Source organism: Hetaerina americana, unplaced genomic scaffold, assembly GCF_022747635.1.
Source record: "Hetaerina americana unplaced genomic scaffold, ioHetAmer1.1.p SCAF_8, whole genome shotgun sequence".
Classification (NCBI taxonomy): Eukaryota; Metazoa; Arthropoda; class Insecta; order Odonata; family Calopterygidae; genus Hetaerina; species Hetaerina americana.
Window position 1 is genome coordinate 37,980,955 of NW_027287427.1, and position 26,794 is coordinate 38,007,748.

Consider the following 26,794-nt stretch of genomic DNA (forward strand, 5'->3'; position numbering starts at 1 on the left):
TTAGTTTTTGCGGTGGCTAGCGTACTGGTCTTGCATCCCGAGTATCCCGGTTCGAATCCCGGTGTAAGGATTTTGCAGGGTTATCTCAATCCCTAATTGAATCACTATGAGGAGTTAGTGAATGTCGGCGCCAGGTTTCCCACCACGCTCCCTTCTCCCCTTCCTTGAAAATCTGATGCTAACGGAGTTACCCTGCCATCCGTAATGGCGCGAATGACCTTATCTTTCGGTGTCCACCTCTAATTGCTAATATTGCTGCTACGGATCGTAATGTGTGGTACTGTAAGATTGTTGAAAACGCTGCGAAGTGGGAAAGACAAACTTGCAGGGCCGGAGGATGAAAGGAGGAAAGGATGGGAGGGACTAGAGAAGAAAGCCAAGAAGTAGCTCAAGCGGATAATGGCAGTCGTAAGCGTCTTATGTTTTAGAGGAGTGAGGAGGCTGAGAAGGGAGCGGAGAGAGTAAAACCATCCTGCGGATTGATGACTGCTGACGATGTTGATGGTCGCCATTTTTTTGCTCGCCCAGAATGTCGGGGCGCTGACTCTCGACATGGTTTCCTTCCGTCGGTACGCGAGTTATCTCTCTGAACGATTTATTTGGTGTAGGATTATTTCAGGGGTCGTGACGTCCGTTACAAATGCTTGCGGTGCTTAACCGGGAAGTGAGTTTTTGCTCTCCGTCCCCGAAACAGTTTCAGTCTGTTAGGGTATTTTGCCAACACCCCTAGGTTCCTAGAGCCTTAAGAGATAATTACAAGAGTTTCCTGACTAATTTATTTTCTTAAACCGAAGTCAATTTTTTCCACTCCGGATTTTCACTTTTTTTCGTTCCGGTGTGCTCTACGCGCTCAGTTTCAGTTTCGGAATTTAGAGTTTGAGAGAGAATCTAGACACACCGGTGAGTGAATTGGGATATGCAAGGGAATCGCGATACACTACTCGATTAGTTAGGGATCCGCATTCCTAAATGAGACTTAGGGGTCTAATTCCGAATTTAGCTAACTTTAATTTTCATTCCCCCTATACTCGGCTAATGGTAGTAAATGCAATTTTTTACAATAGTTAAAAATAAACTTAAGGATGGTTTTCAAAATGTTCACATTACCATGAGGAATAATGAATGATGTTTTTAGAGATAGTTAGACCTTAAGCGTATCGTAGTATGATGCTTATACTTATAACCATTTAATGGCGGTGAATTAATCTATAAAGGAGTTAACTTATTAATGTAATCGTTCATAATATTTTATCTTTGATTGCTAATATGCTATGCTTAATGCTACTTCCAAAATCACAATCAATGCACCTTTAGCAGATATTAAACGGAGGGTTTTTGCAAATCCTTGTTATTTGTAATGCCAATGATGTAATATTTTGATACTAATGTATTTAAATCTAAACAAACAAATGTATCGCAAATCATTGCCCATGCGTAATAATGCAAAAAATGCGAAAGTAAGTAAAAGTAATGTGAAAAAAGGTTTCTTCTATGAGTGCTCTTTTCAATCTATTAGTTGCACGATTGCCTATATTTAGTTATCATTCTAAAGGTTTATATATCAGGAAAACCAAAGCATTGAGTATCTGTGCAAAAACTTTTTTTAACATCAATTCCGACTAGCTAGCGGTTTCTAAACAGTACGCCGCCACTCCATGAGGTGGCCGAGCTGGGGGTTGGTGGGTGGATGAGGCTAAACTTTATGAATTAAATAAAGTGAAAAGCTTATAACATAGTATGTTCATTATGTAAGTGATTCCTACGACATCTTGTAAAATTCCCTGGTATTGAGCGAAGAGATACTTTCTACGTGAGATAATCGCCTCGAAAAAAATAGCGTATGTGAAACTTATAGCCGAAAAGTGTAGCTAAAGAGTGAATGAACATGCTGTTAATCGTTGGGCTCCGAATCAAAAACCAGCAAGTTCCTGAAACCATCCCTGGAAACTTTGATTCGAAATTTGAAGAAAATACCAGCCCCAAAATAAATCCTAAGAAATAGTCATAGAAAGCTCTGGAGTCTTAAGGACTTAGTACCATATCACACTTATTACTGACAATGAGGTATCAATGGTGTCATCTAAAATGCGACGCCGAGTATCCCCACACTATCGGTAGATGGAGCAATTAGGGAGAAAGCTATAGTGCGATGGCCAATGTACTGGCTTCCCACAGGTTTCGAATTCGATTCCTTGGGGCGGCAGATATTTTTTAGTGGTGCCCCGATCCCTACTTAATCTTCTCTTTGCCCACTTCATCATCAACATTTTTATGTCTGGTGGCATACCACCACCTGCCACATGCCCTTGGGATGGGTCTCGCGCTGTGGTATATCTTTGTTATAGTACCTCTGCTTTTGTAATGAATATATTTTATTGCTGTAATTTTTGTATGTATTATTATACCTAAGGCTAAGTAATGTATCGTTGTTTAGTCTGTGTATCCATACGAAACCTACCTTAAACGGTAGACTGCTATTAATGGAAACTACATGCGTACTACCTGCACATTTTTCCTTATCTCACGGTTTAAGCGTTTTCCGGTTTTGTATTTCTAACAAGTTAGTAGCTTATTTTGTTATAACGGTAATTCGGTGAAGTATAAGAACAATCTTATCTATAATTAATAAAGTCGTAAATCAAAAAGTTTTTGAAACCCCTTCATTCCGCAACTCAGTATTATAGATGTCACCCATCAAAGTGCCCATCTCTGGAAAAAATCCCCGGGAGTCATACAAGGAGGTGCCTATCGAACGCTGCCCCTTGGTGGTCTTTACGTCACCTTTTTGACGAAGGGCTCGCCTTAGGAATGACGTTCTCTTTTGACGGAATTCGGGCATACCATCGACGCCCATGCCCCCTTCCCCTCGGAAGCCTGACTGTACCTCGGAGAAAGTCGCAATTTGGTAGGGTGGAGTGATTGACGTTTAATTACGATTGAAATATGGTTCCTCGGTCGGAGGAGCGGGCGAGGCCTTCGCCCACGCCGAATCTCATGTCTCCGCTAATGGAGCAGCATAGCGCGGTGGTACCCGAGGAGAGACATCTAGAGGAATAAATCACCTCAAGCGGATGATTATTTTGCGAAATTCTTCCGAGTTAACGCGCGCTGGATGTGAAATATGGGACGGAAAATGCGGAGGAATGGTGAGGAATAAGATGACAGACGGGGGAGGCTCTTTAAGTGGTGGTTGCATTCGAGTCCCCTTGCCATGGGATTCCTCGTGGTGACGTGGATTCCGGGGGTGAGAAAATATATTCGCTGTGAGCTGCAAGTCATCTTGCGCGATTTAATATTCGAAGATGAATTGCTTCCCTTATCTCTGTATTTCATTAGCTTAGTTCCATTTAAGCTTTGTTGCCAATCATCGTACTAGTAGGTAAGTTGAACCGTCTAAAGTACTTATACTGCGCACAATATGGAAATGGAAATGATGTTTTCATCTGGATATGAAATTGGAAATAATTATATTGAGAAATTTATTCAGTACGTGAAATATAATCAATTCGAGAAGAGCAAATGAGAAATTCCAATGATGCAATGTTAACAACTAAACAGGGACTCTAAATTGAACCTCGAAAATGTTTTGTCGGATAAATATTTTACGTGAATATGATGGTAACGATCAAGCCTCTACTGAAAAATCATCTGAAGCCTTCTGATATTTTTTTAGCTATTAAGTCGGGTTTACGTATGCATATACAGGGTTCGTCCGGAAAATAAGTGTACTGAGCTCAGGAAAAAAATTTATTACACTTTTACATATCTTAAGCTAATATTCCTCAAAATAGGACCCTTGTGAGTCGATACACTTGTTCCAGCGGCGTTCCCATTCCTGGAACGCTCCCGCGAAGGCATCATCGGGAACCTCTCGAAGACTCGTCGTCGACCTCTTCTCTGCCCTCCACGAACATCTTGTGCCACCGAAAGATCATGTTTCTGGACATGGCTGACTCCCCGTAAGCCTGGTTAATCCTACCGACAGTTTCGGTAGACGATTTCCCAAGCTTTACCGCAAATTTGATGGAATAACGCTGCTCCAAAAACTTCGGCATCGCGTTCCGTGACGTGGGTCGAGCGTGGAGGTTCGCGTTAACAGAGCTCCTCACTACACCACAGCTCAGAGCCGACTGCCTTTTTCAGCGTCGCTTGCCAACATACCCCCCTCCAATCGCAGCCCGTCAGAGCGGTGCTGGGCGCGCCTGGAGCGGCGCGCCCAGCCCAGGAGTCAGTACACTTATATTCCGGACGAACCCTGTATTTGCACTTGTGTAGAGTTTAGTATTGGCATGTTAAGGGGTTCGTATTTCAAAAGTTCTTCTGCGACGCATGGCGATTTGTTATTCTAAAAGGTGGTAATATTATTATTACTTCGAATGATAGCATCAGCTAAGATTTCGAGCGCCGGAAAAAAGTTTTATGTTTATTACAAAAAATTGGCTTTGAGAACTATAAGCTTAGATTAAAACGGTTTCTTTAATAAAAAGCTGTGAAAAGAGAGATCAGAATATTGTGATAAACCTCCTTTTTCAAGTAAAACTTACTGACCGATGCCTATTTAGAACGAAATATTTCCCAATACTCATCTAAAACTAGTCGGCCTCAAAATCGTAGTATTGCGGTTACAAGTCATTTAATGCCGTAAGGTTAGTTAGACGTGCCCGCAATGGTGACTCATTCGTCGTTAACATTAAATTATAATATCATTACTTGTTAATTGATATATTGATATCATCTCTGGGATATGAATCGCTCAATGAGCGTTACAAGGAAGATCATTCTCAGGATTTGCATTAATTGCCAGTGAATAAGACAGCCCACCCGCACAGGGAATCGAACCTTGAATCTCTTACTTGACGGGCGAGTGAGCAAGCCATTGCACAACCGAGGTCCATCTTTCAAGGTTATCATTGGTGGATAAAAAGGAAAGTCTTGCCGTGCTCTGCGATCCATGAATTGATACGAAACTGCTTGTTGCTCATAAGGTTTGACCCTTACAAGAAGTGGTGATGCAACAAATTTAAAAAAAATATAATAATTTCAGCAGCAATATTATTCACTTTCAATGGTATATGTAATTTTAACAGGTTAATTACACTTGGCAGAATGACGTAATTCATCCAGTTTTCGTGGCCAGTGGAAAAACGAGATTTTGCTAAAATTACTGAGCAAACATTGGAAGCAAAATAAGACTCTTCTTTAACTCACTAGAAATATCACGATTTGCATGTGCGTTCAATTCATTCTTAGCATCAAGTCTTTTAGTAATCTTACGGACCAGACTCTCTTTAAGTCACAGCGACTGTTAATGTACGTTAGCAGAGAAAGAATTCCTTTAATATCCGCAATTATGTATTTGTGGGGTTCCGAAAATTCTCTCATGACAGTCACCTTCGTTTACGTAGTCGATTGAATAATTTATATCTGTGTGCACACAACTGAAGTACCATATGAAGGAAATGGTCAAAGAGGCATGGGAAGAGCCGGAGATACGAATGAAAGTCGATGGATTAGTCATAAAATCAGGCTTGCAGATGATCAAGCTTTAGCCAGTCAGTCAAGGGGTTACAGTCATTGCTGAGCTTATTGGTAAATGAGTGTGATAGGTATGGAATGAGCATCAATTTTAACAAAAAAAGGTTATTAGGTTTTCGATAAGTAGGTAGATTAAGTTAAATATTAAAATAGGAAGCAAAAAGTAGAGCAGGTGGTGCACCTTACCTATCTTGGTAAAGTTGTGGAGCAAGATTACCAAAGTAGGAGGAACGTACGTAAAAGAAACTCGTTGGTCAAAGGATTTTTCATATGAAGGAGGGAATCTATGACAGGGACGTTTAGTAAGAATATTAAGATAGACTCGTTAAAACTTTGACACTGAGCGTGGTTTCGTTCAGCGCAGAAATATGGCCGTTGAAGGAAGATGATAAGCGTAGATTGGAGGCTCTTGAAATGCGGGTGTGGAAAAGGATGGAAAAGGTGAAATAGACAGCTAGGAAAAAAATCGAGAAAGAGCTAGACATGAAGTAAGAGGAGAGGGAATTGTTGGCAGTCATCCAAAGGAAGCAGGGAAGGTCGATGTGGAGCATTATGATTGGCGACGTGATGTAGAAGACTTTGATAGAGGGTAGAACATTAGGCAAGCGAAGAGGGGGAGGAATAGCAGGATAGGAATTTTGGACGGAATGAAGGGAGGCAGGAAGCAGGCGGAACGGAAGCAGGGTGCTTTAAGGTGTGGGATGTATATTAGGACAGGTAAATAAATTAATCGTTGTTCACTCTGTCCTCGTCCAAAACCTACCTTAAATGATAGACCAATAATAAACCAATAATAATAACAGTGAATCCTCGTAAATGTATAACATGTACATGTATGTGGAGAATAATGCGATACGAATTTGATGCGTAAACGGCGACAGCATAAGAAGAGAGATTAGATTCAAATAAAATAAAGCGAAAGCAAACGATGGATATCAAATGTACGGGTTCGAATAGCTAATGAGAGGTTCAACAACGGGAATACTGATGATAGTGCTGTTCATAGAAAACGCTGAAAATATGAAGGAAGAGACCTGTGGGTAACGTTTTAAGATTGCTTGCTTGACGTGATGGCTTCTGCAATAGGAGAATCGGACTGGAAGAATTGTTGAGGACTTTGATTAAGGGACATGTATTAAGTAATGAGGATGAAAGCGAAGAAATATGAGACATGGAGAGGATAGTCGATTAGGTAACTGATTTAAGAGATCCGGTTAAACTAATCCTTTCTTGAAAGTTTACGTTAATTTCTGTCCCAAACGTTTTGTACGATTCTTCGGAAATGTGCCTTCTTGCAAACTAGTAAATTTAACGAAGCTCAATTTTTGCATGCTTGGAAATTCACAAGAAATAAAGTCATTTGACTCGGTCCAAATCTGGACGGATGATTTCTACCAGGGTGAATATCCCCCGTAGTTACAGCTCAGAACATGCTTTCAGTTATTGTGTTGAAAAACCGCTCACCAGTTTCGGAGATTACTCTAGTGAAAATTACCTAAGTTATCAAATCCACGACAAGGGTAGAGGTGCGAATCCAAAAAAGAATTTTTTGAGACTAGGGGAAATAGCAATAATTAGAAAAAATAACCATGGCAAATCAGATTAAAATTTAATTCATCTTTTTATTGTGAAGTAAAAATTCAATAAGACTCGAACGGAAAGGAAATTGGAATCAATTAATGGGAAGTGAGTCATAATGAGACTACCGTTCAGCCTCATGCACCGGAAGCTTCTTCTCTCTGTTGGTAAAATACCCTACATTCAATTCAAAGGGTTTAGTCAAAATAGTGGTTCAGAAATCCTCCTTGAAAATGGATTGCCGTATATTCCTTAGGCTTGACGTTTAATGAAGGTACGCCTCAGCTTGACGCCACCTCAGCAATGGTTCTACAAAAAAACTGCCCGGGGCCACACATACATATATGTATCCATATCATCTCTCAGGAAGTTCAAGGGGATAAGATTCCGTCTGAACCTTTTTCTCCCCTGAAGATGCCCCCCGGGACGTCGTAAAAAAATCATCATAACAGGTGCTCTCTTGATTCGGGGTATGTCTTGGACTTTAAAGCATTTCCTCATAATTCCCAAGCTTTTTTGGCCTTACACAATTTTTTTCGTAATCTGTTCATACTTTTAACTTCCTTTTATTTCTTCCGGTACGTTTGCCCTATTTCTTTATCCTCCCTGTTTAAAAATTCTAAATTTTGCCCCAGTCTCTACCGTTCCTCAATTATTATAACCTCAAATTGTCTGCACCGCACACTTCTGCTTTTAAATTTTCTCGAAAAACTACGTCTTTCATACTTTCAGTTACTTCTACATTGGTCTTTCTCTAATACGGGTTATTTTTCATATTCTTCTTCATTACATGCCTAAAAATTCTCTTACCTATGCCCATCGTCTTCGTTCAGAGGCCAGGTTTCATTACCTTATAACTCTACGCTTCGTGCTAAAGTCTTGATTAAAGTTTTCTCCCCTGTCTCTATTCAAGATCCCGGCCACTACTTTCCCCTTTGCGAATGATTCTTTTGCCACCCCAATTATTTTATGAATTCTCATACTACTTTACACATTTCATTCCCCTCAACTGTCCAAAATAGTGAATTGTTCCATCTGAGCTCCTTTATGCCCTCCTATTGTAATAAAGCTTTAGGCATAGAAGAAGGATGGCATTTGGGAGAAATTCGAAGAAGCTAAGAAATGTGAATGCAGAATATAATAACAGGCAATGGGATGCTCGAGACTGATAAAGGGGAGAACGCTTGAAAAGCGAGGTGGAGGGAAGAAAAAATGGGTATTTTGGTTGGAGCGAAGAGAGGGGGAAATAATGCAGATCTAAAGAAAAAGTTACTGTTACAAGTAAAGACGTCTTTAAGGATATTGTGAGCCATTTTACTCGGGGCTTAGGAGCACAGAAAGGTATTGTGCCAAGGTCCATCGAAAGTGTACTCTAACTTGTAAAACGATTGCTAATCAATAATAATGCCTCTCCCTTGGTCATCATACTCCTAGAGAATCCCATTCTATCCATTTTCGTTGCGATTCACTCTTCCATACTCATCACTTTGATGCTGCATTTAAAAAAAATGGAAGAGGGGGGTAGAGAATACTTGGACAAGAAACAAGGGTAGACTCCGTGTACTGCCCTCACCCGGCCTCGCCCACATCTGCCTGCCCACGCCCCCGGGGGGGCTCCCTTCATCTGAAAGCATTCTGATGGCATCCTCCCTCGGTCTCCCGTTCCCACCATCTCCCTCCCCGCCGTCCTTCGCCCCTCACCTCATATATTTTTCCCCTCCTCGTCCCCTCGCCCGAAATCTTTCTCCCTCTCCCCACTCCGCGTTGCCGTCGCACCTGCCGGAGCAACCTTATGACTGAGAGGCAAGGAGAGGGAACCCTCTCGCTCAACGCATGCCTGCATCATCCTCCCCCACCACCCTACGATACACTCAACTTTTCTATTCATCCTCCCCTCCGGGCTTGTATCTCCGCCCCGCCGCCACCATCTGTCCGCTTGTTTTTTTTGAACGATGAGCCCGCACGCCCGCTTCGTCGGCGCCAAAATATTAAAGCAAAAAAAATTGTGCTGTGGTATCGTCCTGGATTTCTTTGCCGTGTGAGCGCCATCGTCACCTTGCTTTCTTTTAAGTTTTTTTTCTAGATTTTCCTCCCGGGGAAGGAACTTGATAGCCAAAGGCCAGCGGAGAAATGGACACAGTAACAGATGTCTTCCCCGAAATTCTGTGCCACTTGTAAGAACTTTGTCTGCGTAATATTTGAAAAATTCCATCTCTCTGTAATACGATTGGAATCTATTTTTTTATGGGTGCGTACCGGTATTGGTCATGAACTCCTGTACTATAATAAAGTAGTTACGCCGTTATAACTGAATGCAGCATACGTAATATTCGGAATGACACTTTTGCGTATTGCATGCATTCGCTGAAAGATACTGATAATTATTATTTTTTATGTATTCACCAAATGCGTTTTCGAGGAGTGCTAAAGCATGAACCTTTTCTTGAACATGTTCATCCGCGCGCGTCAGTATCTGATATGGTCAGATCGATTCAAGGGTGATTTCTTAGCTATAGGTGTAAATTTTATCGAATTGGTTAATTATTACTTAGGGGGAGGTTGAGTTTATTAGATTTATCTGTCCTATCACTACCATATTTGCTATGTGTGCAGCGTATTTTCTTAGCATTTGGATAATTAGATGTAAAAAATCCCCCAAACAATTAATTATTCGAAAGGAAAATAACTGATTTAGATAAGAGATTTCGAACTGTAAATCCTTTTTATGAATGTAATTGGAATACTTAAGTTAAATTTGTATTGGGTAAAACGTTCATACATTCTCCCACGTATTACAAGGGTAGCAGTCCGCAAATCAAATAATTTCATCGCATAAACATTGTTAGGACACTGCTGCGTGCAACTATTTTCACTAAAATAATTATAGTAAGTGCAGGAACGAGATGGCAGTAATTTGGGTGATTAAAAACGCCGAGCGACGGAACAGATAACATTCACCGTACTTTGACGTCGTTGTTCACCACTTCCCCTCAACTATTAAGCTACAAGCTACGCTCGTCTCCTGAGCATGTAACTTACGATTGCAAAAAGGTTTTAGCGACATATTCTGGGCAACTAGGGTTTACTCTGTACACTAGACGTTTAACTTGTATAAATAATACCAAAGATTATATTTTTGCTCTATATGGCACGCATTACTGAGCGTTGTCATACGACCACTTTTAAGTGCTGGTCTTTGCATACTTTTTAACCCAGAAACCGCTCTAGGAGATTCGCGTGCGCGTTGGGAAGTTTATTGCAAACATCGTTAATACACTAGTTTATGATGCATGCCTTGTTTCGCTCCCCTTTCCATTAAAGACAGAAGCGAGAGAGGGCCAGTTGGTTGGCCACTTTTGTGTGCGTATGAAGTCGAGTCTGACCCTCACGAAAGTTCGACTCGAGCTCCCTTGATTCATCCCTCTCACCTAAAACTCCTTAGTCCCTCCTCCCCATCCCCTGGAACCTCATAGTTTCTCTACCGTCTACCTGAGCCTCATTAATTCTCTTTCTCGGGCCCCTTTACGCTCCTTCTCCTCCGCCCTTCCTCGCTTACCTTTCCTCATTCACTTTTGCTTTACCGCCCACAAAACACCTCTCTGGGGCTAAATATGGGACCAAGGTCCTCTCCTCTCTTTTCTTTAAGATCGGTTTCATAAATTTGAATCGTTATTCGAATATTACGAGAGCTTTCGGGAGGTGGGTTCAAAGGATTTGGAGAAGTGAATGTTTTCATGATGCATGCATTAAGTTAACTTTATGCGTAATGCTTTCCCAAGGTTGATGTTCTGGAAGGAATGTAATCTCGTGGGCGAGTGATTGCTTTGCATTCCATAGATTTTTTCGCTGGCTCTCCTTGAGAGGCTGCAAATTGAGTAATGCATATAACGTGAATTTTCTGAAGACACTAGAAAACTAGAAATTCTGGGTGGTAGAGGGATCTTCGCATTCTCTCTGGACGCGGAAAGTCTGTTCTTCGATTCCAGATTCAGATGAGCCTATTTTCAATCGCTTTGAAAACTGATCGAATTAATAGTTAAAAATCATTTTGATAAATATGAGGTAATGCTAATTTAGACTAGCATGATTTCAAGGAATAAGAGGAGCCGTTGTGTGACTCCATAGCTAGATGCATTAAGTGGTAGGAAATGATGGTTACTAACAACATAGGCGCTACGATGGATACCAAATTTTTTCTTAGCATACTTATATTCTTGCTAAAATTCATTTTTCTAATCGACGTTTTCATTAAAAAGAAGACAAAAAGGTAAGGAAATACAATATAGACCCGATTGTTGCTGTTGCCAAAATTTAATTCGTCCGATATTTTGAAGTCCGCCCTTCTCTGATCTTAATTTCAATTTGAAAAAAAAGACTTTTTTGAGAATGGGCGTCTACTTCTGCCTCCAGAGATCAAATGCGCTCCTTCTCGCAGACTTCCTTTGTGTTTCGAGTGATTCCACGAAGAGCCAAGGCTCAGGGGTGGGTGTGATGAAGGCCGCTTGAAGTGTGACGCTGCGCTACCAAGGGAAAGTGAGTCCGGTATTTGTGGGAAATGAAGTATGGCAGAGGAAACACTTCATATTAATTTTGATGTCTTGTAGAAGATGTTATAAAAAACATTCAGTAACTGCTGACGAAATTAGTATTTTTTAAATTAAGAAGCATAACTTGTGTGATTTCGATTTGTTAGGTTTGGTGGTGAAAATTACACCGAATAAAACATCGCGGTCAGTCACCTAGAGGCATGTCATTAAAAACTGGTCGTGCCTCCGGCAATCATAGTGCACGCTATAATTTCTCTGAACTTGCTCGGATAAAAATTTCTCCTCCGCAAAAATTGTATACCCGCATTTGTCCTTAAAACTATACCAAGTGTTTTTTGCCGGGCGTGTTATCAGAGTGTTTGCGTGAATTGGCATATTCAGCAATCGTACCAAGATTTGAAAATGCGGTTCAGTAGTCGCTTTTATGAAAATTTAAATTTCGGCCGTGAGATAAAAGGAGATTTTTTCGAAGATGGGGAAATTTGAAAGGATACCAGATAATAAGTAAAAATAAATTATGTTAATATATAGAATCTAAGAGAATGTTGTTGATTTTTAGTCCCACGTGGATATAAAATATTCAAATTACATCAGAAAGCTAGGTTATTAAAGACGAGTAGAATAGCTTTCGTAATTTTTAATTAAGTTGCTGTCGTCATTATTTTATTGAATAATTATGCCCTGAAGCTCATTCTTAAACGTTTTGGAGCTTGGGGTAGTAACGTAAGGCTTTATTATGTTTTCCTCTTGCGAAATAGCTCTTTACTTCTTTGCCTCCTATCTTTTGTATCCCGTATTTGTGACCACTCATACCCAAGGAATGAGAATTTCATCATCTCGAAATAACTCTCCCTCTTGAACGTGAATTATCATTAATACCTAATAGAATTGTTTCCAATCTGATAATTTTCTAGTTTTCTATGAATTTTCCAAAATAAATAATTGTTACTCGTAGATAAGATACACGATACATACATCGACTGAATATTAACACCTCTTTCTCCGAGGATGTCACCGAAGAAATTCGCCATTCATGTGCTTAATTCTTCTCTGCTGTAAAATGTTATGGTTTATTCTGAGAGAAGTATCAACGTGGAGGGACTCGAGGAACGTTAATCAAGTCTTCCTGGTTGGAGAGAGTGCGTCAATTTCCCCGAAAGGGTGTTTCGTCGGCCGCTCGCCTGAGCAACGTAATTTTCTCCCTTGCACTGCAGTTGCTTATGGCACGGAATTCTCATGGAGAGAGGGGGCAACTCGTGGGCAAGGGGGAGTAGTCGCACGAAAAATTCACGGTTCGGGTCTCCTGCTCAAGGTTAACAGAGGAGGAGGTGGTGGTGGTTGTTCCGTGGGGAGAGGGGAGGGTGGTGTAATGCATTAACGAGGAATGCGTCGCTCTTCGGGAGAAGCAAGTGCGACTCGTCACGTGCTGTGCTGCGCGCATAGCATCCCACACTTGCAATAGCAAAAGGATGTGCATTCTCGCCTCTTAACAGGAGGTTCCTGGTTCCCTCGTCTAATCGATGTTCAAATGTGACGCAACTGAATTCTTGCATGCCATAGTCCCTCAGCTGTACGATGAAGGGTGACGACACGGATTTTTATCCCAAATCCGACGAAGGTACTAGCAGACCTCTCCCTTTCATTTACGGGTATGAATTCGACCCTGGGTTACCGATCCCTGATTTAAGGTGGAGATCATTTAGGTCCCCAAAACATTTAATCAATATTCCTCAAATTATTTTTCGTTGTTTCATGTATTATGACTAATGATTATCATTGTCATATTTGGAGTTGTTCATCGAGTGTAACTCGTAACTCAAAAAGGCGAACTCAAAGAAATGTAAACATTCCTTCCACCAAATTTTATTAGGAGAAAACTATGCTGTTCCACAATATACGCGTATATTTTATTTGCCATCTGTTTCGAAATAGTGTCATCTTTCTCTTTCAGACACTCAGTATTGAGACCAATCGCATAGTCATGTATGTGCCTATTTCTCAAAATGGAAGTGAAATGGAAATGGTTGGCAAGGGAAACAAACGAGGAAGTATTCGGCATGGTGGGGGAGGAGAGAGGGTTGTTGTGAGTAATCCAAAGTAGGCAATGGAATAGATGCAGAATAGTTTGATAGGAGATGAAATGTTGGATATTGTAATAGTGGGAAGAACGTTAGGCAAGCGAGGAAGAGGTAGGAACAGGATAGGCATGTTGAACGGAATGGGGAGAGGACCGAATAATGCGGAATTCAATAAGTACAGTGTAGAGTGTCAAGTGTCGTATTAGGTAAGGCTGAGAAGTGTACTGATGGTTATTGAGCGTGTCGAGCCAAAACCCACCTCCAACAGTAGATTACCCTTAATACCATCACCCCACCTCTTTTTTGCCATTATTTCTCTCTCTCACTCGCAGACACTCCCCCCCCCCCCCGAGTCTTTTTCTCCCTCTCCACAACTTCAAGGTTCCTCTAGGAGTGCGCAATGGAAAGTTTAGCATTTAGAATAGAGCTTCAGTTGATCTAGGGTGTCGAGTGCCTTCTCAAGTCGCTTTCCTCTCATTGGAGGAAACCCGTGATGTCGTCACAAAAATCTTTGACGTCACCCCCAACTCCTGCCGTAGGCCCACGTTTGGTGTTCGAGGTGGATCCCGCAGAGGACTCCCCGTGGTTCAGCAAGTGGCGTCATTCGGGCATCGCTTTCCTCGGGTCGTTTCGAAAAAAGGAAATAATTGTGACAGTTGACGCTTCGTACACGTAATGGAGACTTTTCCGGATGGATGACAATGGAATGAAGGCTCGCCGTCACTCTGCTTGCGATTACTTTCTACCAACTCGTAGCCTATGAAGCGATATCAAAAAGAGGAATCGAGGCGGTAGCTCTGAATAAAAATTTCAATTTAATCAGTGAATCCGTACGATAGATGAAACTGAGAAATTTATTTTTTTTTCATTTCGAAAATGCCAAAATGGCACGACTATAACGTGATGGGAGAGGCTCATCGTCTCTCTCTTTCGTTTTATTTTTTAAATGTTTGCAAAGTCAAAATAATTTAATCGAGCGAGCTTATTGGAAAGTTCTCAAAAGGACTTCATGTTCCTGTTAACGCTACTCCATCCTTTCTGGTGCCGTCTCTCGTAGGTACTAGAAAGTAGGTAATCCAGATTCATACAGGGCATCACAAAGAAATGTATTTGATTTAAATACTTGCTTTGCCATTTTTTTATTTGTAATTTGCCCATTTTTATCACTTTAGACTCGCATTTTGGTTCTTTTTCAACGATATTCGCGAAGTTGTGTCCACGGGGGTTTGTTGCCAGATGAATGCCGATGGTATACTAAATACGGAAAATGCATCTTTGAACCAACTTGAAGACCCGTGGAATGATCATACGAGTAAAATACAATCACTTTGAATAAATCGAAAAACAACTAAAAGAAAAATCAACGTTTAAATATAAACTGCATCTATCTAAACCTGCTTAAAAGTAGGCCATCGATTATTAGTGTTTGTTAACACTGAGATGCAAATAGATGCCATAACAGTGGGGAAATATAAAATGAGCCCTTTACTTCTTTAATGATATTGCATTAAAAACAGGGGAATCATTTGGACATGAAAGTTTATTGAGTTTATATTTTGGTTTGTGTGTAAGTTTGAATAATTAAGCATGTAAAACCATAAACACAGTAATCAATGATTCGTACAATATAGGTGGTTTATCTATGTTGCATATACGCCATTTTATTCAATATACAATGTATGTATACGATATTCTCTTTGAATGTCGATGTGTTTTTGTTCATTACCAACAAATAAGCTTTAAGTCATAAATGCATCATAAATGAGGTGAGCGTAAATGCGTATGGTGGAAGGAGACTGAAAACTAAAAAAAAATAAAAAAGTGCACTATACTGCGACTATATGACTATGGTTATTGCATTATTTTGGAAGAAAAATATCACGTATAACTTGCATACACTTTTGGAGGGAATCAACTTGAAGGCACCTCCCTACGAAACCTAGTTGGAGCACATACTCGAGGGGATTGGTTGTGTCAGTTATTTAATTTGCTTTAAATATTCCCTTAAAGTGCACGTTAAGGAAATATAGCAATTGTTCAGTAATTTGTTGGAACACTTTAAATACCCACTTTTTGTTGGCAAAAAAGTATTTGCAGGAAGACATTTAAAATTATAAATGTAATTTAATATATTTTTTTAAATGCAATGTATTGCCACCACTGCTTATTAAAAGATCAAGTGATGAGACGATGCTTTGAACTATAAGAAAACACTTTTTCATGGTAATCTATATTCTTTTTCGGCTAAATCTCAATATGAGTCGAGGCAAACAGTAAGTGTACGCAAGAAATACGGTGTTATGTATGGGCATTATTTAAGTTCGTTGGACATAAAGTTAGAAAGGAAGATTCATAAAGATTTTATAAAGCACGAAGTTTATCATTTTCAATGAAATCTAGGATTTAACGTAGCAGTATAACATCGGTGCTTTAGTATTCTCTTTGCACTGAGAGAGGTTGGCCCCCTACTTTTCAGAAAAGACCCTTCTTCATCCGCGAAATCATTAATTTCATCGCCCGATTTTTTAGGAGCCCTATCATAGCTGAGTGCAAATATTGAATAGGTATAATAAGCTTATTTGTTTCTGAGTTTAAGTAAATTTTTTTCTTCCCGTGAATTTCCTCCTTTTATGTTCTTGGAAAATATCCGTCGTGGTGACAAAATAGAAACGTGCTATGATGGATGTCAAGTTGATTTTTTATCTTCCCTTTCCAATATTTTATACTAAGAATCCAAACTGAAATAAATAAACTGAGAGGACATAATTAACATAGGTTTTTCTTGAGTACAATTTCCTGTTAAAGAAGGCTACTCTCGTTGAAATGATCGATCATTCAAAATTGGTAATGGATATTATTAAGAAGACTCAGGTATACGTATTTTTGCTTCCACGCGACGTTTGTCGTGCCTTCTGGATACCTCTGGTGGAAAATGTGGGGTTTTTTGCAGCTGCGATGTAATTTTTGTAGGGATTCTTTCGTTCGCTTTCAGCCTTTGAAATTGGGGCTCATAATTATAAGATCTTATTGCAACAGACTTATTATTGAAGGTGGGTGCGTTTTATAGGGAATTTACCACTCTTCTTGGAGAATAGAGAATATTTTCGATTGAGTAGAGTTCTTTTTACCTTTTATGGTTTCATCAGCCCTGCAATGCCCAAATAAGTGCTAGTTTCAAGATGAATCTAAATATTCACTGACAAATTGGCTTCAGAATATATTATCATCATTGCAGGTCGTAAAAATTGAAATTGGTTTGTAGGATCCCTCGAAACAATTCCGTTCTCGCATCACTTTCTTCACGCTTTCATAGTTCCAGGTGCTGCATTCAACTTATAATTCTTGTCTGTCCCGTCATATGTTGTTCTTCCTTGACAAAGCCTTTCCATTCCGAATTCAGCAAGCTTTTGTCCACAGTGAGTTCTATTAGTTTTACCACCAACACTTGCACGATGTGTGTGTTCATTCAGTATACGTTACGTGTCAATACGTATTCGACTTCTCTGTTTACCCACCCTATAAGGATTCCCCGATAGTTGCTTCGTCCATCCATTTAATTTTCATTATTTTTCTGTCGCAAAATTTTAATATTGCATCCGATGCTGTTATAAAGAAGTAAAAAATAAGTGAAAAATAAAAAAATAAATAAATGAATACAATCAAAAAGAGTACTACAAAAACATATTATGCTAACAGTAACTAGAATACGTGATATATGGCTGCGTAGATTATAGAAATATTTTAGAATACGTGATGTTGACACCACACAGTGTAACTCCCATGCCTGCACAGCTCCTGTCTCTCGATCCCAAATCTTGATATGCAACCCATTTATAATGACTACTGTTTACAACAACCTTGCTTCCAGAGAAATACATTTCCAGAGGAACACTGCTCTGGTCTAGGTATCTTTTTTATACCGTCGACTGAAACGACGTGGAAAAAATTTGCTATGAGCTGATAATTTGTAATCGATATGATGCATTAAAATATTTTTGCTTGACGATGACTAGTTGTATAATCATCGTTGTTTAGAAGGACATAAAAATGAGCCCGGTGTGAGGGAAGATCAAGTTATTTTAGCTGGCAGTGCTGACCACGGCAATGCATTTGTCTTCACGCAATTCGAGGTGTGAGATCGTATGTATTTGGTACACCATTAAAATAACGTGACCACAAAAATACCACTTGTAACTTGAAGTTTAGCTTTTTATGCTATTAAATGATGAAGAAGGAAAGTAATAATATGAAGAAAAATGGAGGGAAACGAAGTGTGCCATGTCAATGTTAACTGCATTCTATTGAATAGTGTATAACAGCGTTTACCTTGCAGTTTCCTGCCAGGGCCTTCCGTGGAAACAGGTACAGGTTTGCAGAAAGTTTCTGCATCGTGTGCAAATGTTTGAATACGATCAATGCTCTGGACAACAGCGTTTAATAAGATGAAGCGATTCTGTGACGAATATTTAAACTGTTCTGTTCGCAAGTAAAGTCATGCTCTTGGGTGAGGTCTTAAAGTCTTAGAGTTGGTCTCGTTTGCTCTAGCTCTAACTCTCGGTTTCTTTGACAAAGTCGTTAGATGGACGTAAAGAAACTCTTTCCGGCAAAAGAGCGTATCCTTTTAAATTATAGAGTCACTCAAAAGCGATAAAATCAACGGTGAGATTTTTACCATACTCTAGGGGATGGCTATCACGTCATCAAGAGTGTCATCTCCGACTTTGGTGAGAGAGAGGAAGGGAATAAATTGCCTTTCGGCTGACTCGATCACGTAGGGCTGTCCCCTGGCGACACGATAAATCCGCTTATGGCATAATATACATCAGTCTGCCTCTTTAAAGTAAAAGGGATAGGTGGAAGAACAAGAAAGAGCACTCGGAAAACGTATAGATTGAAGAACAAAAGGACACGAGCGATTTTATTGTATTTTTTTATTCGTTCGAAAACTATTGGGAAAAAAATACGACGGACAGTCCTAATTGCTGACCCGGGCATAATTTTAGTTTTTGCCAGTGTAGATAGCTCAATAAGTATACAAGTGCGGTAAAGCTAACGGACGCAATTGATTTCACTTACTTTCCATTCTATCACCATTTTTCGGAATACGGTTTACTGTTTATTCTTAATGAAAACGTCAACTTTATATTTTTTGACAATGTAAAGAATCAAGGCTGAATGCGAACCGCTAACCTATGGTGCGGCCCAGGAATGTGCTCAAGGTTGGTGGAATGCGTTTTTAATAATAAATGTGGATAATTTTGATGTAAAAATTTATACATAAATGGTAATAATCAGGGGAGGCGACCGACACTCTGGCTCATTTGCGTCATTAAGGAACGTGGGTAATTTGGTGGAGGTAGAGCGTTCAGGGAATAGGGGAAGGGTAGAAAGAAAACCGGTGCCGGCATTGGCCTACTACTAAACGTCAGGCGCAGAGGAGCATACAATTTAACCTACCGTGCGACAGACGGTGCATTACACTTGAAACGCCCTCCATACGGCAACCAAGTAGGGATACCACTGAAAAATTCTGCCACCGCCGGGATTCGAACCCAGGCATTAGCGGCGAGAGGCCACTAGCCACCGCAAAAACCCAATCCATCAGTTTCCTTGCCAGCTTACATCGCTTCCTCGAAGGTACACCCTATATCATCGTTCGCTTTGCTCTAAATATTGAGATGTGCAGCGATACGTTTTGCCTCGCAGGGGTCTTGGTCGTTGTAGAGGGGTGAGCAGGACGTGTGGTGCGGATGCTTCATTTAAAATTCACCCCGTTTCCGAGGGGAGAGATGTGGCCTGACCCCCCCCCCCCATCTCCCTCAACTCGCCCCGCCTTACCACTGAAATCCCCATGGGCGAGGGCGGAAATCCAACATTTTCACGGCCGGATTGGCGCGAAAGGGAGGGAGCACGCAGGCTCGGAGCGTGTGAGAGGGGATTGTTGGATCATTAAGAAGACTACCTCGAAAACGTTGGTCGTAACTCCTTTCTATGCTACAGCGTCCAAAGGCGGAGGTGCAGGTGAGCCAGGTGAGATCTCCGCGTGTATCTGGACCGCAGGTGTCTCTTCGGGGTACGACCGCACATGCGACTCACAGTGAGGGCCGAATTTGAAATGAGCTCGCCGGAAGTCAAGAGGCGGTTTTTATTTTACTCCGAGCTACGTAACATCCTCGCAAACTTACTCTCTCCCTTGTTGAGGGCACGTGGATCTGCATGTGTTACATCCTATTTTTTTCGAATTGAAAGCATGCATACAACGCCCACCAAACTAAGCTACATCTCAAGACTCACCTAAAACGACTCAACCTCACCTAAAACGATTCAACCTGGCAACCTATACTACAATCAAAAATCTTCTTCAATCCGGTAAATTATTCTACCTCCCATCCAACAGCTTTCTCTCCTCCGCCACCATGGCTAATACTTCTTCTTTTTTTTCCTTTCCGCCGACTATTTATTCCAGAAACAATGATGGACACAAAAATATAGTTGACCATGATTTGGAAAAAATCTTTCATCCTCGATTTTACGTGAATTTATTTCAAGTGTTAGTTGAAACGGGACTCGTAGGAGGATGGACGTGAAATTAAAATCGATGTGAGCTAACAATATAGTTATTTCTAATTCGACTAGCCTCCGATACAATAATTTTTTCTAATTATTGAATATTTCCTATTTTGAAATGTGTAACGCTAGAGCAATTCGTATGGTCGCCCGCTCTGCGAAATTGCTTTTCATTGATCGAGGCATGTGGCGCCCGTGAGATATCGGAATTCCGATGTCGAGTGGCAACGAACCTATGCGGTTCGTCTCCCTGCAGCTTAAATGCTATTTTAAAATGCAAGCATGAGATGATCAAAGTAGTCAAATTCAAATGATGACATTAGAAATGGTACGATCGATAAAAACATCGGAAATCTCGTTATGGATAATACGGAGTCGAACGGTTTGGGAAGGGTTAATCGACATGATTTCAATTAGTTTACATATGCAAAGCATCAACGCAAATTCGACATCTGTCATGTTATTGACGATTACAAAGAGTTGATAGTCTTTTTCGCAATCCTATGAGAAATCGAAATCGATCGTGGCGTGTTCGTTAGTTCAACGGAGTAACCTCCATCCTAGTCGATCATTAGGCTGGTAATTATTACTTTATTTTATTAATTAGGCAAGAGGATGGGCGTAGACTTAGAGGTTGTTGATATACGGGCGTGGAAGAGAATGGAGAAGGTAAACTGGATGGATAGAAAAATAAACTTAGGAGCGTTTGGCATGGTAGAGGAAGTGAGAGTATTGTTTGGATAAATTCAAAGATGGCAATAAAACTGATTGCCAGGCAATTTCATTGGCGATGAAATGTTGAAAACTGTGAATGAAGGGAGGTAGAATGTATGAGGAATTGGAGGATTCATATTAGTTAAGGGTCTTACGTCTTAAGTGTCGTGTAAGTTGAAGTTGCTGTCGGTTATCTGTCTTTGGGCCCATCCAAAACCGTCCTTAATCAAATTAATAATAATTCAATTCCTACTAGAAGATGGTTTAAGTTGGTTTTAGTGTTACTGGTGCTATAAGTTTGATTGCTCTGAACGTGTACACAAGATGAGTCGTCGTTCTGGTGTTTGTATTCGATAAAAATCGATCAGTCACCTGGCGATCAGATCATTCGCCTCTTTGCAAGTCCCGCCGTCGGCACGTGTGCTCGGACATGCCCGCACCTCTCCAGGCCACCCCTCCCCTCTCCTCCTCCTCGTTCCCCATCGCTCTGAAACCCGGTTGCCGGCACCTGCGAACCTCTCTCGCACTCTCCCCGACCTCCCGAGGAGCACCTGTCCCGCCGGCGGTCTGCTCTCGTGTCCTCCTCCCCCTCCCTCCGCGGTGGCCGTCACCCTCACCACTCCCGTGACCCACCCCGTCCCTCCAAACCCCCACTTTAGGAACGGAGAGACGCAAGGTGGGCCGGACTCGTTAACCGCGAGCCCCCGATGGCCTCTTAAACGCTTTCATTAGCATTTATTGGATACGAGTACGTTCTTTTTATCTCCATCCGCCCCGCTAACGAAACCGAAATTGCGACCGATTCATTCCCTTCGCTTTCGTTGTATTTATCTCCCAACTCCTTCCTTTTCGATTCCTCTCCCTTCTGCGAGTGATCAACCTGGACTGAGAATCCTGTTATTTTGCCGGCTGTGCCCGTGGCAGTTTTTTGTGCCGCTAGCATTTTATGCTTACATTCGCGGATAGAGGAAGTCCATCGTAGCTTATAAATGAAAAAGCCTCTCTCCTTTCACTCAGAATATTATCTTTGGCAATTTGCACGGTGTACTTCGCACAGATGTGTGATCAATGCGATACGGTTGGGATGAAAGGTAAATTACGTATAATAAAACAACGGACCGAATATAACTCAAAATGTACAAATCATGAGCTAAATAATAATGTGATGCATTAAAATGAGCAGGTGGGAGAGTTCACGTATATCGACCGCGTTTGCGACGAAAAATACATAGCAGTGCCATCGTCAGAAGAACCGCTTCATCCGAATGAATATAAACGAGTGGGTGGAAAATAATGGGCATGAGTGGAGACGCAAACAAAAAAGATGAAAGAGAGCTTTCGAATGGAACGTAGGTATCGATGTATGGTTCAAGAGGCTGATGCTGGAGGAAAAAGATATAATTAGATTGGAGGTTTTTGTTGTGCGTGGGGATGCATAAGTGGAGAAAGTAATCTTGATAGAGGGAGAAGGATGAACGAAGATGTGTTAGATAAGGAGGAGAAAGAGAAAAGTTGTGCTGAAATTCCTTAGAAGATAGGAAAAGTGAATGGTGGGGATATTGAGGGGTAATGGAATGTTTAATGCTGCGTGACAGAATAGGAAGCGTGGAGTCGGGAAGAGGTGGGAACAGAACGGAGATTTTATTGCATAAGGAGTTAGACATTATTAGCGGTAGTAAAACTAGTAATCTTTTGAGGTAAATGGTGTTTATATCGTTTAGAACAGATTTCGGAGTCTACAAGAGCCATAAAAAATGTAGTTGCTCGCAATTCTTGATGTGAAATATATTCATTAAAATATTTGTCGCTTCAGTCAATATCAAGGTATCTGATTGAAGCGCACTTTATTACTTATTTAATTTTTGTGAATTTCTTCATAGAATACACTCAGCGAACATTTAGAATATTTTTATGTCATTAACAAGAACTTTCCCGGGACCTTGCCATTTTTCGAAGCGAGAACACAATCGGACTTGTTCAAATTAACGAAATGGAAATTATGTGGAAAAATAAAACGTTTGAACTGTGCTGATTGGAATGGGGAAATTTTGATTACCTTTGGAAACACTTAAGTTTTTCGTAATGCATATTTTTGAGTGGGATTATGTAGTATACGTCTATTTCCTGAAGAAAGCAAGGTATTCTAAAATATTATCTCAAGCTGCTATCCAGATGCAAGGAAATATCTCGTCAGGAGAGAATTTAGAAATTTCATATTTTACTTTCATAACTTTTTCTTAGGCCCCTTTGATGGAATCCTCCGCCACCGAACGAGTAAACGCACAGTTTAGGGGATTCATTCATTAAGTAGTGAATAATGTTTGGTAGAAGTGGAGGGAAGGAAAGGGAAACAGAAGGGTTTGGAGATGATATTATTTTTGCAACAAGAGTAATGAGTAGAGGGAGGAAATCGTCTTGCAATTATAATTCTTCAGTTGCGTTAGTGCTTCATTCTTGTTAGGATAATTAGTCGCGTCATAATGATGGCTGAACAAGGTCTTTTGTTTAGCATTTATATACGCTTAAGGTGTGTTCTGACCAAGACTAATGTTTTCGTGACGAAAGGGCCAAGGAGAGAGAGAGAGAGAAAGCAGAAACGCAGAAAGTTTGCTTTTCGCATTTAATAGAAAACCCTCAAGCATGGATACAAAATGAAACCGTTCTCTGAGTAATTATGTATTAGAAACGGGTTTTGATCCAAGAAACGGGATTCTAGAAACAAAGCCGAATTTGTTTGAAACCGATGGAGATATCTCCAACTAGACAACAAAGTAGTCACGCAAGGATCAAGAAGTCAAGCAAGCATTTTTAGAACGAATTCGTATTCGATTTTATTGTATGTTGCCGATGGCTTCGATTATTAAGAGGACTTTGAGAATTAAGAGGTCATAACGTCTATTAATTAGAATTATTACCCTCCGTTGGCGTCACGGCAGGCTCTCCTGATAAGCTTCAGTGACTTCTGTGACGTCACAGGGAGGTCTCTCTCTCTCTCTCTCTCTCTCTCCCTCTCTCTCACCCTCGCTTCATCATTCAGTGCTCTTTCCGCTCACAGGATCCGCTTCCTATTTGAATAATTAATTTTCTATTTCATTTTTATTTTTTTAAACTATGACGGCTTGATTTCTCGTATCTTATAACACACGCTATATTGAAAATCAGTGCAAAGCTTAAGCTTTGAAAAGGTTGCGAACAATCCTCGTCAACCACCAATTTGCGTTTCATCGCGTAACGAAAAAAATTAATCACGGACCGGTGGTATGGGAACGTGACATCCATGAAGGTGATTACTTTTAATTCGGGGAAATCGTGTTTGGGTGTGAGGTCGTGTTAATTAAGGTTGAAGTCTCCATTTACCTGCAATTTAAAGCTCGATAGGAGAAGTTTTTCACACACGCGTAAAACTTTGAATCACGTTCTTGATTTTATGTACGGGCCATGTTCCCCCTTAATCACCTATGGGTAATTGTCCCACCGGGTATCGAACATTGTCACCCCTCTCCCATCTAGGATTCACAGCCTGCCATCCTCTCAGTCGGCGTATCCGCGCAGAAACCCCATGAAGTCCATGCGCTTTCGTGAGAGTGCCGTGCCGTCATGAAATCTACATCTTTTATTTGCCCGTAAGCCGCCGCAAGAGCGTATGGCTGGGGAGTGGGATTATAAACGATTTCAATATGACTTTTGGCGCTATCTGACTCATATTTGTGCGTGAATCCCATTCAATGCATCACCGCCTCGCTGAATTTCTGAAGCGACTAGCCGCGCAATCGGGTTTTAATGTTGCCTGTTCTTGAGAATTTTGCTATCTCTGTTATGGCTCGTGATTAGTTGGGAAAATGGTTGGCATAACTCCTTTAGTAACTATCATGCACGAGACGTTTCCACACACATGGAATACTTGGGAGGTAGGAAGGCCACCTAACGTAGTCGCAGTTGAACGTAGCCTAGACCCTGTCGAATAAACGTATGTTCATTCTAATTTATACAGCGGCTTATTGAAGTCGAAGCATGATCTAAGGCGTCTGTTATCGACGGCTAAGTAAGTAATTTATACAGATGTATTGCTTCAGCATGAAACAGTCTGAGAGAGACCAAGGCAATACGTAATAAATCTCAGCCTTGTAACAAGGTAGAGGAGATCTTTTAACTTTACGACGTGTTGTTTTATTCAAATATTGTGTTAGAAGCTAAATACGTACTTGGGCGCCGGGTTTAGGGCAATTTGAAATCCTATCTGAAGTTCAGGTTTTTGAATTTTTTAAACCGGTCCATCAGGAACCCGTTTCTCAAAGTTAAAAGTTGGTTTACGCTTAATTGCTCTTAAGACAATCTAAAAGTAATGTTAAACTTTAATTTTCGTACGCGTCTACTAATGCTGGTCAAAAATTTGCCCCCCTGCCACACGTCCCAGCGGTGGCTATCAGAGTGCTAAAAATACTAAAAAAATTTGGTGATCAATGGTATTCCGGGAAATTCCAATTGGCGTAGGTACGAATAATTTTTCACTGCTGTACTCACGAATTGTGCGAGGGAAAATATTCATTACATCATCAGGTTCCGAATTCAATTTTCCTTTAACTCTACGGTGGTCTCGCCAACCAATGTAATGCAACTCTAAAGTGATTCCTTGAAGTTAAGCTTGAATGATTTTAATTTAGCTAAAAGTAAATTAATGGGTTCATTCTTCTTTCTTCGAGTGGCTCCTAGGCTATGCAGTAATAATATGCAGCTTTCCGTTTCTTCGTGAAAATCCTTGATGAAAGGAACAGTATTTCTCTGTTACACTTGGAGTAATATAACGGTGATTGTTGTTTTTTTGATGGATCCAGTACTCCAGCCGCGCCGCATTTCTATGCCCCACCTAAAAGAATAGTACGTCAATACTCTGCGAAGACCTGCATTAACCATTCTTAAAATCAACGTGCTCCCTGTATCCATTATTTTTTCAGTCCAAAATGCCTATTATTTTCCTGTTCTACCTCGTCTACCCAATAGATCTACCTTATTTTTCTCCGAAAGTTGTTTACTTCCGAAATTAGCTCCTTCTACGCAGGGCCGGGTGCGTGTTCAGGATGATCGAGTTCGTTTACCGCGCGTGCTTCCTTTGAACGGGATCTCGCGATCGGATCACATACAGCAAGGTGTTTTTTTTTCAGGAGGGGACGTTTTCCGATTCTTCTCGTTCACACACGTCTCCTCCCGGCCCACATGTGATGGGGAGGAGGGGGGCAGGCGAGCTCGGCCGAGGTTGAGCGAGCCCCGGAGACGCCTGAGCGAGCTACCGTGCGTTTTCCCTCTTCCCTGTTGCCTAGGTGTAGCGTGCCCTTTTGGGGCGCTGTGACCCATGACCCGCTCCCGCAGACCCTCTTCACCGTCATTGGCACGCTCGTTTGGCGTGCGCTTTTTTGTAACTACATCCCGTGCCCACGGGCAGATTTTTTGGGGGTCGGGGGGATGGAATGGTGGGCAGTGAGTATTTTTGTGGGTAGCTTGCATGTGTGTATGTGCTGATTTAAATTTTACCATTTTGCACTCGCGACTTTCCATATCTTTCGCTGAATTTCCTTTCCCTGAAATGGGGTGTGGTAGTGGTGCAGGTAGTGTGTGCTTTATCCAAGCAGCTATTTCTCTTTTAATTCACTCGTTTATATTTTACTGTGCGAGGTATACGAAATAAGTGGTTGCATTCTTCCTCGTGAAACCACCGAAGCTCTAAGTTGAAGTCGTTTGAACACACGAGAACTTTGATAAACCACTTTCTTGATTGCATGC

General features: G+C 41.0%; 1 protein-coding gene across 2 annotated transcripts in view; it reads left to right on the top strand.

Annotated features, from left to right (window-relative positions):
• Positions 1–26,794, top strand: part of LOC139697881 (uncharacterized) — a 252,970-nt gene that overhangs the window by 86,516 nt on the left and 139,660 nt on the right. The window lies entirely within an intron of this gene.